Source organism: Micrasema longulum, unplaced genomic scaffold, assembly GCF_059751315.1.
Source record: "Micrasema longulum isolate JH-2025_06_02 unplaced genomic scaffold, ASM5975131v1 h1tg003014l, whole genome shotgun sequence".
Taxonomy (NCBI): Eukaryota; Metazoa; Arthropoda; class Insecta; order Trichoptera; family Brachycentridae; genus Micrasema; species Micrasema longulum.
Genome location: NW_028280123.1, coordinates 93,907 through 112,087, shown reverse-complemented (window position 1 = coordinate 112,087; position 18,181 = coordinate 93,907). Strand labels below are relative to the sequence as shown.

Genomic DNA, 18,181 nt, shown 5'->3' with positions numbered 1-18,181 from the left:
ATGAGATATCATCAGTATGGAAAATCGGAGCCAGCGTAGCTTATTGCCTTACTCTTTACCGTAGATTGGCGACCGTAGTGGAGGTGGTGGTGTTGGCCTAAAGCCTTAAAGTGGTGATGGTATAATTCGCATTAACATTGCGAGTTAATTTCAAATATTAATGAAATTTAATTACCACTATTTATTAAGAGTATAATACCGCAATAATAATAATAATACGTAGTAGTACCATTTTTTCGTGTAAATGATTTTCAAAAATTCTTATTCGAGGAATTCCAAATAGTTATTATGAAAATACGTAAAAACTTTTAGAACATAAAATAAATAATAGGGTAGACCATTGCATGTTGAACCACTTTTTATCAAACAAAGTTTTGGTCTCCTCTTAAACAACCTACTGTAATTTTAGCTTTCAAAGATAATTTTTTGGCTTTTGAAAAATAACCAGAAATAAAACAATTGTTGTACAATAATTTGGTCACAAATTTTTAAACTATTACTCTAAAATGAAGTGATATTTTTGCCAAACCAGTTTCACGCATTCAAAATTCTCGAAGCTGTAAATTGATATTTGTCACTTATATCAGACTTTGCCCTACCGAACCATCATCATTATCATCATTCCATGTCCGTTCCCTAGGTGGAGCATACAGTGTCCTCTAAGAGCCTTCCATGTCCGTTTCACGTCTAGTAGTTCTGACATAAACTGCCGACGAACAGTCAGCAGCGGACGTCCAGGAGAACTCGATGCCTTGTGAAGTAGGCAAACGTGGTTAACGCTCTCAGGAGGCATCCGCAGCAGTAGCAGCGTTAGGGTTGGGTGCGGTTGGGCGACCGCCCGGGGCGCCAGATATAAAGGGGCGCTGCAGGCGCCTCATTTTATTCTCTCGCTCATCGAGCGGGTCCAACTTACTCGTAAATTTCCTAAATCTTGCGACAAACTTGTTATAGTACCAACACTAAATGTCTCTAAACGTAGTGTCGGCTGTTCATTTTACCGGGAATCCCCGACCATAGACAAAACACATAATCTATCTCTTTTTGACATTTGAGTTAGAGTTAGTAACGCAAACTCACATTGATAATTATCCGAAGAACGACACAGGGCGATATTTTTCTAATACTCCTTTCTCAAAAAAACTTACAAACAATGAAACAATTCAGCGTCGCTGGTTAATATACTACGTTTCTAAAGATTGCGTTTTTTTGTTTTTCTTGCCGGCTATTTGATAATAGTTCAACGTCGAGCTTAGTATCTGAAGGATGTAAAAACTGGAAACACCTTTCTGAAATGTTAAAAATTCATGAGAATAGCAATTCTCATATGAAGCCTATTTACCTTTTATGGATTGATGCTGAACTACAATTAAAAACAGGAAAAACAATTGATTGCTAAGAACAACATTTTATTAGAAAGAAAACTACAAGATGGAATAACGCTTTGTCTAGATTGATGCAAATTACTCTTTATTTGGCTGAAAACAATATGGCGTTTAGAGGTACTTCAGACAAACTATATACGCCACACAACGGAAAATTCTTGGGTTTATTACAACTACTAGCCAAATTTTATCCAGTTATGCAGGAGTACTTGCGACTTGCGATCAGCTATGAAGGGTGATATTTCAGACCACTACTGCGCAAAGACATTAAAAATGAATTAATAGGATGGGTGAAAAAAAGAAGCCAGAAATCATATCACGTGCAAAGAAATAAAAATATTATTCTGTTATAGCTGACTGCACCCCAGACGTTAGTCATGTAGAAAAACTTTCATTGACAATACGATTTGTTGACTTATCATCAGATGACGTTAAAATATCAATAAATTAACATTTTATAGAATTTATATTTGTCAATGAGTCGACTGGTGAAAGACTGACTGAAGTTATTATTAATGTTTTAAATAAATACGGACTGGAATTGAAAAATTGTAGGGGTCAAGGTTATGACAACAGGGCAAACATGAAAGATAAAAATATTAGGGTTTAAAGGAGAACTCTGGACCTGAATCCTTTAGCTATTTATGTACCATGTGGTTGTCATAGCTACAATTTGGTACTTTACGATGCCGCTAAGTCGTCCGTAAAATCAGTCACTTTGTTTGGGGTACTTCGGAGGTTGTTCACATTTTCTTCTTCTGTTCATCGATGGAAACTTCTAACGGACCACTTGGGATTATATACTATAAAAAACTCAGTGACACTCGTTGGGAAGCAATAATAAGCACTGTCAAAGCAGTCCGTTATTAAATTAGTGCCATTCATGATGCTTTAATTACTTTGGCTATTGAAACTCAGAAAACTGATGTTTAAGTCTCTCATGAGGCTACGACTCTAGCCGAACAGTTTAAAAATTTAGTTTTATAGTTTCATTGGTGGTATGACATACTTTTTCAAATTAATGTCGTCATTATTTTTTTACAATCAATTGACATGGATCTCGTTAGATGCACATAAATGTTAATAATTGCAAAGGAGTTGGCAGAAAAACTGGAAATTGAACTTGTGTTTAGAGCCACAACAAGAATTCGACGTGTTAAACGCCAAGCTGGCGAAGTCGCCCACGAAGAGAATATAACTTCTCCATAAAAGAAATTTGAAGTTGAATATTTCTACAGCCTCTTAGACACTACCTTAATTTCACTCAATTAAAGATTTGAACTGTTAAATGAGTACTCGGAATCTTGTTTTTTTTTTGTTCAATATAAAAAAGATTCCGGAAAAACCAGACCGTCTCAAACCCTGTGGTGATCTTCAATTGAAATTAACAGTAGATTCTAAAGCCAATAAAGATGGTTGTAAGTTGTGTGATAAACTTAATCATTTTTGCGTGATCAGAATATGATTACTCCTGTCATTGTTTTAAATTTTATCAAAGATCGCAACTTACAAGAACTGTATCCAAATGTATGGATAGCGTTGCAAATATTGATCACTATACCTGAAATGGTTGCTAGTGGAGAAAGGAGTTTTTCTAAGCTTAAACTGATAAAAAAATTATCTCCAATCGATGATATATTAATCTAAATTGTTGCCAAGTTTGTACTTGGCATCTTTGTCAATCAAAAACGAAATTGCGGAAAATATAAACTTTAATATTTTAATAAAAGAGTTCGCCGGTAGAAAGTAAAATGAGTTAATTTTTTTTTTTTTATATAAATGGCTATTTCATTATAATCCTTGCCTTTTTTTCGTATCGGTTTGAAGTGGTGAAAGATATGGGGCGCCGTAGAAATTCCGCCCAGGGCGCTGGTAGTGCTAAAACCAGCCCTGATCCGCAGTATATGGTCCAGCCAGCCTATCGCCTCCTAGCCTTGTGATAACTATTGAATCAAACTGGAAGCCGATAGAGATGCATAGGTAGGTCAAGCATGGATAAATAGGTATAATAGGATGAGACCTTCGTGCCTTTACAACGTGGCGTCAGTGACTTTGGCCTGAAAATTATGAAAATAATAGGCACGAGTGTTACTGTATTATTAGATATTATTTATTACGATTGATTTTCTCCATCACAACATCACGTTCCGAGGTTATTTTGCCTTTGTAATACCTACACATGGAAATAATTAGCGTCACATTCTATTCATACATTATTTAGTGAGTACTAATACAGTCTGGGCTCAAAAAAGTATTTTTACTGATGTCAACGTTTTTATAAAGAACATCACATCATTTAATTTTAATTTTTATCAATTATGAAATTATTGGATTGGGGAAGCCCTTTCGCACTAAAGCTTTAGTCTATTTTAAAAATGTTTATAAAAATTATCTTCCACGAAACTTGACCCTCCAAACAACTATTCTAAGAAGTTGAACTATTGGCGTAACGACATATTTCGGTAGTCAGATGGCGGAAGGAACCATCTGTAATTTTTCTGTTTTTTAATTTTCAATAGTTTTAATCAATATTTCAGTAAATACACGTGGAAAAAAGAAACACCGTAATTTAGAATGGTCATTCATTATTGAAAAGCAACACTAAAATATTTCAGTTTGGGGATTGAAGTCTTGAAATCGAGTCGTATTTCAGCTCTCCTGAACATTTTTGAAAATTACAGATGGTCCCTTCTGCCATCTGACTACCGATTTATTCTTTCAGATGCCATTAATACCTACAGCCTTGGCCAAATTAATGTATTAGGCACCCTCTACATAATTATAATTATAATTATCGGTTTATGGAGGTCAACAGAAAAAAACGGCTAAACTGGGCGCGAGAGCACCAAAACTGGACGGCAGATGACTGAGCGAAAATTCTTTGGTGCGATGAAACAAATATCGAAATAAATGGTTTTCCCAGCGAGGAGGACTCTTAAATTACCTCTGTATATAAAATATTGTTTATAGTAAATAAAATAAAAACGAAATATATATACATGTATATTAGAGAAAAATAATCAGTTTAATTTTTTTTCTAAACATGCATATCATTTTCAGGTACAGTAGAACTCCAATTATCTGAACTACGACTATCCGAATCGCTGATTATCCGAATCACTTTCAGAATTCTCAGGCTCGAGAAAAGGAAAGGGAAGAGACAGAAAAATCACTCGAGGAGTTCAGAAACATTCTTTTGTTAATTCCGGGATGTTCAGGAGTAAGTGCTAAAGGTATAAGAGAGAGGATGGGGTGTGTAATTCGTCAGACCCAGGGTTTTAAATTCTTTATGATTATGAACTAATTGAAAGTGTAAAAGAAGAAAGAGTCGAGGAAAATAACATTAATGTGGATGAAGTGGATAGAGCGTCAGCCCGAGTCAAGCGGATGCGCGACTTGGCTGCCCGAAAACGGATGATGACAGTCAAACAGCTTACTTTGATCGAGATGTTCAGCAAGCAATGACGTTCATTTACAGTACGGTACGTACATACTGTACTAATGTACAGCATTTGTAACTACGCTTAACATGTAAAAGTGTTGCCCTTTCATTTGATTAATTAAAAGCTCTTTTTCTTTAAAAATACATTTTCTCCCATTTTTAACATACATACAGTTGTGAATTAAAATAGACCCTTCTTTCGGAAAAAATCCTACTATCCGAATGGGGTCCGGTCCCAATTCATTCGGATAATTTGAGTTCTGCTTTACTTAAAAATGAGATAGATATTTACCTTTATTATTTTTAATTTACATAAATGACATTGGCAAATTTATTAAACATTCTAATTTTCTCATGTTTGCTGACGATACTAAATTATTTTTAAAAGTTAAGTTGGAAAATAATTGTTGGGAATTACAAAACGACCTAAATAAACTAACGAACTACTGTTACCATAACCAGCTATTCTTACACACTGATAAATGTTTCGTTATTTCGTTCACTAGAAACATAAATAAAATCATTTTCAATTATGAAATTAACGGTAATTGTCTTGTCCGGAAAAACGAGCTGAGAGATTTAGGTGTGATAATGGATGAAAAACTCTTATTTGATTCCCATATTCAAACGTCTATAAATAGGGCTTACAGAAATCTGGGCTTTATTATACGCACCACTCGACCATTCAAAACAACCGCATCCCTCAAAATCTTACATAATGCAAACGTTCGCAGCCATCTTGAGTTTGCATCTGTTGTTTGGAATCCTCGATATACAATTTATATATCACAACTAGATAGAATACAGAATAGATTCCTTAAACTTCTGGATCGTAAATCTCTTACATATTTTGACTCGTATGAAGACTCTTCTTCCTTTCATAGTTTAACTTCCCTAACTAAACGTAGAAGCATTTCTGATCTGTCTTTTCTCTTCAAAATTTTAAACAATTTTATCGATAGTCCATATCTCTTGGAGCGTATTTCAATCAATTGTCCCGTAAAGTAAACTCGACAAGTTCATTTTTTTTATAATTTATTGGCCAAAAAAATTATGTTCAAAACTCGTTTATTTATGGTAGCTGCTCCAAATTTAATTTACTTTGTCCCCATTTAGATATTTTAATTGTAAAATAAAACATTTGTTTGCTTATTCTCTATACTCGCGTAACGTATTATTTCTATGTTGTTGGGCCCTTTTTACATGTGGCTGTTTTAAAATTGAAGAACAGAAAAATTATTTGTTGTACTATTTTTTTAATTTATTTCTTGAAATAGCACACATATAAAAAATATTAATGAGTATGTGTCCTAATAGACATAAGAGGTAGGTATATAATAATTTATTTTTTTCTTTACATTTTTTACACATTTTTACCCATTTCGTTTTAAAAAATCCGCTTTGCATAAAATTTAATTTTACGTTTTTGCCTTCTTTTATCAAAAATTAAAACGTAGCGAAAATGATCAACACTTTTTTTATTACAATATATTTTTTTTTAAATATATTATTTTCTTCGCAAATCATTTGTGCTTTAATGTCTATTTCACTAATGTCAATACCTAAAATCCGCAGCCATGGATGTCAAAAAGTCAATCCGTTACATTCCTACTCGCCGTCGGAAGGGGTGGAGGGGAGATGTCAAAGAAATAAATAAATTTGAGCGCCAAAAGTTGCTTTGTTATAAAAATAAATTTATTCAATCTGTTCAGATTTACTAGATAAACAAATAGCATCCATATAATTCTAGTTAAAACGATAACGACACGTAAAAAAATATGAAGATATGTCATTTATTCTTAACCCTAAATTTGATGCAAATGAACTATATTGTTTTATTAACTTATTGTATTTTATTGTACCAATCGTACTACTCGCTGGAATAAACTTATATGAACTATATTATTTTATTAACTTATTGTATTTTATTGTACCAATCGTACTACTCGCTGGAATAAACTTATTAAAAAAAATATATAAATATATATTTTTTTTTTGTGTGGCCGGGACAAAATAAACCAGAACCAATTTCCGTAAAACCAGGACAATCCGGTCAAACCAGGACGTACGGTAAGCCTACGAATAAAATTAATAGAAAAAAATCAGAGATTATTTATTATTATACAGATATTATGTATATGAGATTATATATTGGAAAAATTCTAATTTCTGGATTCTCACGTGTATAATTTATTTTATACATAGATTTTACATAGTTCTACATTGTCTCTGGATTTTACCATAGGCAAAGGTTATAATTGTATTGATTTCACATGATGTTTCGGTAAACGGCCTCAATAAAGAAAAATAAAATATCTTTGATAGCGACATCTCTTGTATGAATAAAAAAATATATTGTGCAAAACTCGACACACACAGTTTTCTCTTATACCCACTGCACGTCATATGTTTTTAAAAAATGGTTATAAATTTTGACGCTAGAGTTCTGACATAAATAGAACAAATTAAGCCAAATGAAAGATGGCGGCGGTGGCCGTCGCTGGTGATAAATTTCCTTCGGAAAAAGTAGAACTTCTGCAGTATGTTCTATCTAAAACGGAAATCTAAGCAATACAACAAAATAAGTATAAGTGAACTGTTTTCGTTACTTTTTAAATCAGTGTAATTGTTTATACTTTTCATGTTAAAAGTGTGAGTTTCTGAAGTTTTACCCCATTTCATCCAGAGAAAAAAGAAAACTGAGGTAAGATATTCTCCGAACACTTTTCATGTATAGCGATGTTTATTTATAACGTTTCTACTGTCTCATTTATCAATTCAGTTTTTATTTCCGATAATTTGAATGTGTGTTCGACTAAATCCTGTATATTTAAGCAGTTGGTTTAGTATCCAGCAAGAAAGAAAACACCTTACATAACTGAAAAATTCTTAATATTCCTTGTTACAATGTTTAAGTGTAAATATGTTGCATATTTATCAAGAACTCAAAGCGTATTATCCTTCAGTTACTTAAACAGTTTTTGGCATCTTTGAATGTTTTTTTTTAAACATCTATTTGGCTCAATTTCTTTACGACGGCATCAGAAGCGACTTATTTTTTTCGAATGAGATTTCAATGTTATTCCCTAGTATGTATTTCATAATGTTTACTTGGAGAAAAACGATTTATTTAGCAATGTTTTATACCATTACTATGCACGAATTGTGTCAACTGTTTTGCAAACCGTACATTACGATAATTTGACGTCATTCTCAAGTAGTTCGTAGGCAAAGTCAGGTATTGAGACTACCGGATACCAATACAACGTAAAAGGCAGAAGGTGAGTAGATAGGTCGGGCAGTAGGCTGTAGTAATTATTTTGAAAAGAGCCTTGATGATAATAATAAAGGGTTCACCGAGTATCGGAATTATTTGTATGTCAAATCATTTATGACATCAGCGCTGGTATAGTGATGATTCATCTCGATCTGAATGTTAAAGCCACTGAAATCCGGCGGTGAAATAACATGATCAACTTATATACCTATAAGTTTAAATGTTTAAAAAAAGCATTTATGTCAACTATGCTGTAAGTATAAAAAACAATTTATTAAAGGACACAGCACACAACCTAGCAAGGAAATGTTGCGTTCTAACTGTATTCTGTCTGGAAACCGATAACATTCTAACTGTCCAATTTACGCTGCTTTCTTACTGAAAACAATATTGTTTTTTTTTTTTGGATTTTTAAAAGTTTGGATTACTTTTTAACGCAATATTGCAACATTCATTTACTATCCCTATCTAAACCATAAAACAACTGATCGTCTTATCTTCATATTCCTATAACAGTATAATACCCAGTACACCATTTGATGCGGATAAGAAAGTAAAAACATACCTTTAAATATCCCAGAAAAGAAATTATTGTGTATTGTTTATTAATTTCCCAGTATTTCCATTCCAATAAAAAAAAAAAACAAATGTAATAAAATAGTTTAAAAAATCACATGTTCTACTTTAAAATTAAATTCACCAAAAAATTAATTCATGGAGCAAATTAAATGAAGGCATGTTTATTAAAATCTTCGTCTTATTTTTTCTGCTGATTCATATAGTATTTGTTGAATATACCTATGCCGTTTGTTTAATTTATTAGTTTCCAATTCGGTACTGCCGCCTACGAGCATCTACACCATTTAGTGCCTTCACGTAAAAGGAACATAAAATAAAATCATTCATATCCACTGACGCTGACGACGCCTTGTGCGCGCTCGGCCAGAGTTATTAATGATCGATGATGTACTGAGTATTGAATCAAACCGATCAGTGAGAGTGATACTTTATCGAAAGTGGAACTAATACTTGCATTATTCCACCGCCACCGGAAGCTTCGAGTACGATGAACGCGGGTATTTTTATTTTTGTACGCACGAAATGGCGTGCGTGGTATTAAAAAATGCAGGCCATTCATTTTTTATCCGCTAAGCACGATATGTATGGCTTGTATTAACAGAACCTAATAGTAGTAAGGTATTTATTTTTTAATCTTCGTCTATACAATTTTTTCATTTGCAACGAGTTTACACACATATATATTTTACACTTATTCTATAATTTTATTTAATTATAACGCTCGTCCGTAGTCTATAATGTACATATAATAGATGCGTTGCAAAAATACTTTCCCCTGAAAATATGTTCTAAATATATTTATTTATGTAATAAGTACATTGAAATATTTACAAACATATACTAACTGAGCATATTAAAAAAAAAAAAAAATGTACACGATCGTGTCGAAAAAAATAATCGACGTGCTTATTTTTTCCGCTCTATAATGTGGCACAGGTACTTCTTTGATCCAATTAAATTGTTTTTTTTTTATCTCTCTATATAATCTGCCAAACTCTCAGTGAAAGGGGCAATGAAAGCGGTAGAGTTAAATTCAATGAAAATCGCGGTTCATGAAAAAAATGTTTTTTTAAATAAGGGTACACGATTTAAATTATTTGTTTTAATTACTTTTTAACATTATTGTAGTTTTTATTTGTTTTTGGTCAGGCCTGTAAGAAGTTGCTCTTGGCAATAAGACCGCCATTTAACCATGTATACCTTTGTTCTATTTTTGTATTTATTTCATTGTGTATTATGGTTAGTAAAGATTTATTATTATTATTATAAAATATTTCAATTATAATAATTAAAATGCAGTTCCACCAAGAAATGTCCGTAGAAAAACTCAATCTATTTCAAATCTTTCAACGTTTTTTGTTTGTTTCAATTGTACCTACAGGTTCGTGTCGCAATAAAATTATTTAAATTTCAACTTGATTTGTTAGTAAATTTTTATAGTTTTTTAGAAATTAATAAACTGAGATACCACAATGTCATATTTTTTCCTTTCAATAGCTCTCTATGTGTTCGTTCATATTCGGTAGTGAACCTAAAAAATCGCCAAAAACTGCAAACATACGATAAATATTGGCTTGTTTAACTAAATGGTACTAAACGACTGGCGAATAACGAAGTATAAGAGATTTGAAGAAGTAATAATATGCATACACTAAATTATATAGTCAATTTTTCGAAGGTTTGTGCCGCATATGTTGTACGTATCACCGTATTCGATTCGTTTGACTGTATCTCAGTACATATCCAGTACCTACCCTATACCTACTCGTATAAACTGACTTTTCATTAACTTTCTTTTCCTTTAAAATGCTCATTTGGATGTCATAAAAGCAATGTTTTTTTATTTAAAAAAAAAAAATTTATATTTTATTTATATATACGCCCAATATGCATTTTTAAGGACACATTTATGCATAGAAAATTATTATAAAAAAGTAGAAATACTCAATGGTAGATAGTAGACTTTGTGGGAGTGGAAGCGGGAGAGAGGAGTTTATAATTTGATTTGATTCAGTGATCGTTTGAAAGAAGACAATTTGTTATTGAAGAAATCGAAACTGGTATGTTTGTTGGCAGACTTAAGAATTTTGGGCGTAGGGGAATGAAAACCATAGTTAGTTCTATGGTTATCGGTATGAAAGAGTAAGTTTTGTCTGAGGTTTCTAGTTGGGATATTTAATTTATTGAGCTCAGTAGTTCAGGCACTTCAAAGAGTAAGTTGAAAATTTTAAATAGGACTATAAGGTCGGATTTTTTTTGACGGTCTTGAAGAGAAGATATATTTGAGGTAGTTTCTAACTCATTATACGTACATAGGTCTCTGTATAAGCCCAACCTCCAGCCTATCTTTCTCAAAAATCAATGTTGAACTGATTCAATATTCTTGATGTGAACATCATAATATGGAGACCAGATAACAGAGGAATACTCTAGGTGCGGGAAAACTAGGGAACAGAAGAGAGTTTTAAGGGTATTGATATTTTTTAAGTCAGCTGTGCTTCTGTTAATAAATCCAAGAAGTTTCAATATGAATTGTAAAATAATGTTTAGTGTCAAGCATAATACCTGAATCTCGTATACTAGACACAGATGACAATAGTTCATCGTTTAGTGAGTAGTCGTATATGATTGGATTTTCCAGACGAAAAAATCTCATAACCTAGCACTTACTTAAGTTGAGATGTTGATTATTGGATGAGCACTAGGTGCTAAAAGACAATAAGTCAGATTGTAATAGTGAACAATCGATTTATATATTTTTATTGATAATTTTGCCTTCCGTCGCTACATGCCGCGACGTTTTCTCCGTATAAATGTGTAGCATAGTGACTTCCAAGGAAGATAATTGATGGCTTAAACGTTTTGTTTTTTAGGATTTATTTTATCGCATAAAACTATCACAATAGACACATTATTGCGTTTATCGCTGACTCCATCCTACAACATCCTATTATAAAATCCCACAGTGATTGTTATCTCCCAATAAAATAAACTTGACATTAAGGCTGCATTGTTTCGCATTTATTGGGGAAACGGAACATTCGTTGAAATTCTCATGCTAGTTCATAATGCGGATGGTAACTATCGTTATATAAAACCGGACTATACAATACATAATATCGAGGCTTTACTGACAGAATGCGTTAAGTCAGTATAACAAGTTACGGGATAATCGCATTTAAAGATTTTTATTCTTTCAACGCATTATTTCTCCCACAATTTTCTTTCATTGAAAGCTTCAAAAGAGTAATCTTTATTCTAGACATAGCATCAAATTTGAAATCAATATCTTGCACCTATATTTCAAAACATTTTAAATATATCGAGGCTATACTGACAGAATGCATTAAGTTAACAGTCTTTATATATTTCAAATATTTTTTGATTTAGGTGCAAGAAGTTGATTTCAAATTTTATGCTATGCCTAGAATAAAGATTACTCTTGGAAATTGTGGGAGAAATAATGCGTTGAAAGAATGAAATAGCTTTAAATGCGATTGTCCCGTAAATTGTTTTAACGACTTAATGCATTCTGTCAGTAAAACCTCGATATATAGTATGTAATTATGTGAATATGTGGTATTATTTTTTATTTTCGCACGATTTGATTTGGGCAACTTCACCCAAATGTGACCCCATCGAAGCCCCAATTTTCCGACTTTCGGGGTTTCAGATATATTTAGGACAATTAACAAAATACCACCCACGTTTTTAAACCGAGAAAGAACTCTTTTGCTTGTATAAATACATTTTTTAATTTAACCTCTAAAATATAAGTTGGATGATTTCGAATATTAATGATTTTTATGAACATGATTAAAGTTTTACCGTGCAGGGAGTCAGTGAATAACGTCCGTATTCCGTATACCAACAGTACAAGAACGTGCGCGTTGACGTGTCTACTTTATATTTTTAATGTTTAGAAATATGAAATCACTGATTTATTAAAATTTTAATAAATATCAAGCTATATGAGCGTGCGGTGTTCTATGATCTAGTACCCAACTTGCAAACTGTATTCTTGATCGTTTTGGGTGCTTTTTTTTTTGTACTCCCAGGAGTTACAACAAACTCATTTTGGGACAGAATAATATTTACATAAAGGTATGATAGCAATAATAATAAAGTAACAAGCAATAATATGCTTAAATACCCGCCTTTGCCAGAAATGCTTAATGACTTGGCATATAACTCAATAGTGGAATGACTTAATATAGAATTAAGAAGATTCTATTTGCTATTCACCAAAATATTCGTTTAGTTGCTAACTAAACACGACCCTTATCTATGGTCACTATGGTGTAATGGATAAAACGCTTGCCTTGCTGTGTAAAGCCCAAGTATTCTGAGTAGTAATTGGCTTTCATAGTCTGTTATGCAATAAATAATACAAATGCGTATTGGAATAAATACATTAAATAATATAACAAATATCAAGCGCTTCTGATTTAAGATATAGGTGAGCATTGAAGCGTAGTATTTAGTTAGTAAATAGTTATTAACTAAAATGTTAATAAGTAAAGTAAAATATTCAAATGAATTATTGGTGAAATTACTTCGTGAAAGTACTTACTTATACACGGTGTTTCAGGGCCAGACCGCGAAACGTCAGCGGAACATTCCTCATGGGCAAATCTTTAATTTCTCTTACTAGCATCCCTTCCACAAACCTCTACCCCTCCCCTACAAAAAAAATAGACAAAAAACGTATTTGACCAACGAAGCGATACGCACCGGATGCGGACAAGGGAAGCGGCTTCGTAGGAAAGGGGTATGGGTTTGTGGAAGCGATGCTAGTCCGAGAAATTAAAGATTTGCGCATGAGGAATAATGTTCGCTGAACTTTCGCGGTCTGGCCCTGAAACATAGTGTATTTTTTTAAATTAAAGAAATAACAATGGTTTGGTCGATCACTACTGTTTCTTCGCTTTCGCCTCTTAATCTGTTTGGCAGAATTTAAAAGAAATTAATTCGACCACAAAAGTGGAAAATAAGTTCAATATTATTTATCTTTTAAGATTTCTGAAATGATGTTTAAAAAATGCATTTTAAACATTTTACTCCATAAAAGAAAAGTTAATATAATATGGTACTAAAAAGTTTTAATATGTACCTATACATAACACATCGTCCAATTCCTTACGAATTCGTCTGGCGAGTCATGTACCTACTTATGTTAAATCCATATTTTTATTTTCCGCAATCTGCACCAATTTTTTTGTATTAAATGGCCTTTCTTAATATAAATCTAAGCTGGCCCTTTTCGAACTGGAAAACTAATTAAAAATTCACGTGTCGAATTAGAAGCGTTAGACTGAAAATTTTGGCTACTTTTCTTTTGTCTAATATATATATATATATATATAAGTACTAAAAAAACAAACTTTAATAACGAGACTTAATGAGAGGAATTTTCTTTCTAGAAGATCCTAAAATGTGAATATTGTTCAAGTAAACATTTATCAAGTACCTTCATCTACCCATATTGTAGTGTAGGTACTAGGTACTCATGTTAGCACAATGTCCTCGTAGGCGCGCGAGACTGAACGCTTGCGCCAGGACGGGACGTGGGACGCACCTTGGACTACTAACGATACCTACACAACTAAACGTACTCTATTCTGCCCTACATTCCCCCTTAGGCAATATTAGGCACAATATCCTACGTTGTTCATAATTCGCGAAGGTAATCGTTACCCATGCCTACATTCATCATAATGTAGGTACTTCCGAATACTTAATGGAAATGTTTCCATAGAAATACGACTGTCCATGACGACCAATTTAAAAAGATTTTTCATATAATGCCGTAGCTGTCTTAAACCCAAACGACCTCACATCACGTGTAGGTTTTTGTTGAGAAACTTAAAGTCTCATGAGAACAATATGTAACAATGAAGTCATGAACAATTTTTTTTTTTGTTATGCAAAGTCTTTAAAAGTTGTACGCAATTTTTTTCCTCTTTGAGATAAAACCACTCTTTTTCAATTCATCCTCTTCTTGTGATTCGCTTTCGTTAGAATACGCATACCCGTATTTTACGGAATACAACCATAATAACATTTTGTTTTGCCATAAAAGTATATTCTAATAAAATGACTATTTTTTTATTCCAACAAAATAAGTGCTTTATCTGCGCAAGTAATAAAGTGCTAGTTTTTACATGTACTAAGTTTTAAAAAAAGTTTAATGAGCTTATGTTAATTTGTGGTGTGACAGAAAGTTTTCATATAAATCGTTCAAATGCGCATGCTTTCATGAGCATAAATTGTATGTATAAAAATTTACTTGCTTTACCGGTAGGCACTAACAGTTTTATATTGACTTATTAAACATTCGAATGTACTGTACCTACCTATTATATTTCCCAAACTGTGTATGCTCTGTTCCTGCCAAATAAATGCTGTTGTCTCATTAAGAAGTAACACATGGTAGTATAACCAACGGAACAAAGAACAAATTCTTCAGTTCCTATTTATGTTTTTTTTATTCGCATTACATACATTAGGTAGGTAGGTACATTTCAAGCAGCAGTTATCTTGATATTTATAAGATGGTGAAAGACCTATCCTGATCTTTTTATCGTGATATTTCATGCTAAAGGCTATAGAAACTGATGTTATTGAAATTAACTCAATTTAAGGTAACTGTGGGAGTAGTCGCCAGTTTTACAAATCAAAGAACTTAACAACTTATGATTTTAAGTGTAAGTATAGTTATCACTCAATATTAATATTAAATTAAACTATATTTTTTCCTCATTTAATATGAACTCATAGTATTGTTAATTTTTTTTAAATATGAATACATTTTTTTAAAAAGGTTGCTGTTAAACCAGTAGTTAACACTCGAAAATGTGTATGTTCCAGTGATTGACACTCTTTGTGGTAGTAGTTGACATGGTAGATAATTTTGTTTAAAAAAAATTTTCACATCTTTAAAATATTCAAACATTCGTTAATAAATTAACATTACTTTTCAGGAATAATAAACTAATATAAACTGTCAACGATAGTTTGAGTTCGTTCAAATTTTTTATAGAGAAGGATTGGATTCAATCCACTACGGAGTTATTAAGATTAATAACAACAAATATAAAAAAAACATTTTAGAGAAGGGAATGTAGACGTCTAGGCATTTACAGAGCTTATGTCCTGTCATCGGCTGCTTAAAGTGGCCACTTTAAGCACTGTGTAATATTCACCGTTCTGCCTATGTTTCAACATCTATATTCGTTTAATTTTTGCGCCTGTTGATCTTCGTTCTTTTACTCTTTTGCAATACATTGATATAAACCGCAGGTAATAATTTACACCCACTTGTCGACTACTGCTCCCGGTTGTAGAAGAAGAATCACAAATGTTTATTTCCTATTTAATTCGTATAAACGCCCGAAGAATCCACCAGAGAAGGCAACGGGAAACCACTCTGGTCATCTTTTTTCCAGAAATTACTATGGCGAGTACATCCAATAAGCGGTTGTGCTGGCTGCGGAATACAAGAGTATCGCAGGACCGAGATTCATTCGCTGTAGTGATCGCCAAAGTCGGAGAGACCTGACAAGGCACCGCAAGAAGATGAAGAAACGCGCGGAGGGTGTTTACAAGTAGGGTTAGAGAAAAAGATACAGAGTAAAGGAATAAAAAATAGCATTTGGCACATTATGCTAAACACACGTATAGTAAGAAAGTTGTATTTTTTTAAATATATTGTAGTGAAACCATAGTAAAACAACCAATCATGGGAAAACAACTTACTGTATATAATTAAATATATATAGAATCGAGTAGTCTCAAGCAAAAAACCAAATAAATATTGACATACATGTCAACTACTCATTCATAATACACTGCATTGGTACACCAATCGGATCGTATCTTGATTATTTTTTTATTACATGAAGGTAAGATGATCAGTCTTACTCTTAGGTACCAGTCCAGGGACTATGAAATATTATGGTGTGAAAACACCCTTTCAAAAAAATATTTCATATCAACCATATCGGGAAACGAACCCGAGACCTCTCGCATGGCAGGCAAACGCGCTGACCATTACACAACGAGGCCGACTATTCATGTCAACTACTAGTAAAAACAAAAAACCAAAGTACCAGTAGTTGACATTGCAAAAAATGGATCAAGATAAACCTCTAGGGTAAAATTTGTAATCTAAAAGTAGTATAGTATCTAACGATAATCTTCATATTATTAGGCTGTTGTTGTACAAATAAAAAATATACAAGTACAATAAGACAGAATATTTTTTTCTTATTTATAATGAAATATGTATAAAATATTATCGCGTTTGATAAATCTAAATAAACATTTTTATCATTTTCTCCCCCTCAAATTTACGATAATATTCAATCAGGTATACCAGTTTTTAATATATTATGTGCTTCCTTAAATTATACAGTTGATGTGGGCGGAAAGTGCTGATAACATTTTAAATAATAAATTATAATGTAACATTATTCAAGAGCTGATCGTTCAGAAAAACCCTATGGGCGTTGACAGGAGTAGGCAACTGTCAACTGACTGTTGCATGCTAGGGAATTCGGCTATAGCTGCTAGCCGTTTGGTTTGAAAACTTTCATGTAATTATTGCGCGTGCGTTAGACCACGTGACCTTTTAGATTTGGTAAAAATATTGCCAGTATGAAAAAATTTAATCATTATAATCTTTTTTCCTATCTTTCTGAGAGCACATGGCGGTAAAGACGGCTTTGTATTACGGAAGTAGATAGAAATGGACAAAAAGTTTACCATTCCGTCTTAAGAAATGTCAAATGTCATTAAAAAAAACATGTTCAAGCCAACACTTTTTGCTTTGATTGCGATTTATTTCAGTTTTTAATCGTTTTGAAGTGGGTACTTTTTATCACAGAAGTCTATTTAAAATACGAAAAAGAAATACTTTAGCATTGAACGCGGAGTAAAGTTTCTGAAACGCTAATTGATTGCATTTTATCGTATGAAAACACCTATCGACAGGTCGGTAGAGCATACCGAGATATATAGAGATAGTAGGAAAGTTAAGTATACCGTCTCGGTATGCCGTTAAACTCGTCGTTGCGCCGGCAATATCTGTTCAGTGATTTTTATTTTTTAAAAGTATTTTTAATTTCTCATTTAGTTTACCTAGTTTGTTTTTAACAAAATCTACTTAAATATTGTTTCAAAATAAAATAACGTCATTTTCCTTTTTATTCTAAATAAAAAATTATGTAAAAAAAAAATTACCATAAAAATCTTAATTGTTTTATTTATTTAACAAATTTTATAGTGCCACTTAATAGATATTAACGGCGCAACTACGATGACTGTACTAATTAGCTGTACGTTATTATTTTTTTCTAATAAATATATTCTTCATCTTTTCTTGGTACAAATAATAAAGACTTTCAGAATTGCCAACATTTTAGGCTTCATCGTCATTAGAACATAATTAAGTGTCCGAGTGTCCTTAATCTACGTTATTGACAACTTCGCATTTCGGAC

General features: G+C 32.5%; 1 protein-coding gene across 25 annotated transcripts in view; it reads left to right on the top strand.

The window, feature by feature from the left end:
- Window positions 1–7,296: 7,296 nt before the first annotated feature.
- The window catches only part of Nuak (Nuak family kinase 1), a 66,517-nt gene continuing 55,632 nt past the window's right edge, over window positions 7,297–18,181 (top strand). For all 25 annotated transcript variants that reach the window (XM_088241669.1, XM_088241668.1, XM_088241663.1 and 22 more), the window contains exon 1: window positions 7,297–7,528. The gene's annotated coding sequence lies outside the window, so the exon portion shown is untranslated. The remainder of the gene's footprint in view (window positions 7,529–18,181) is intronic.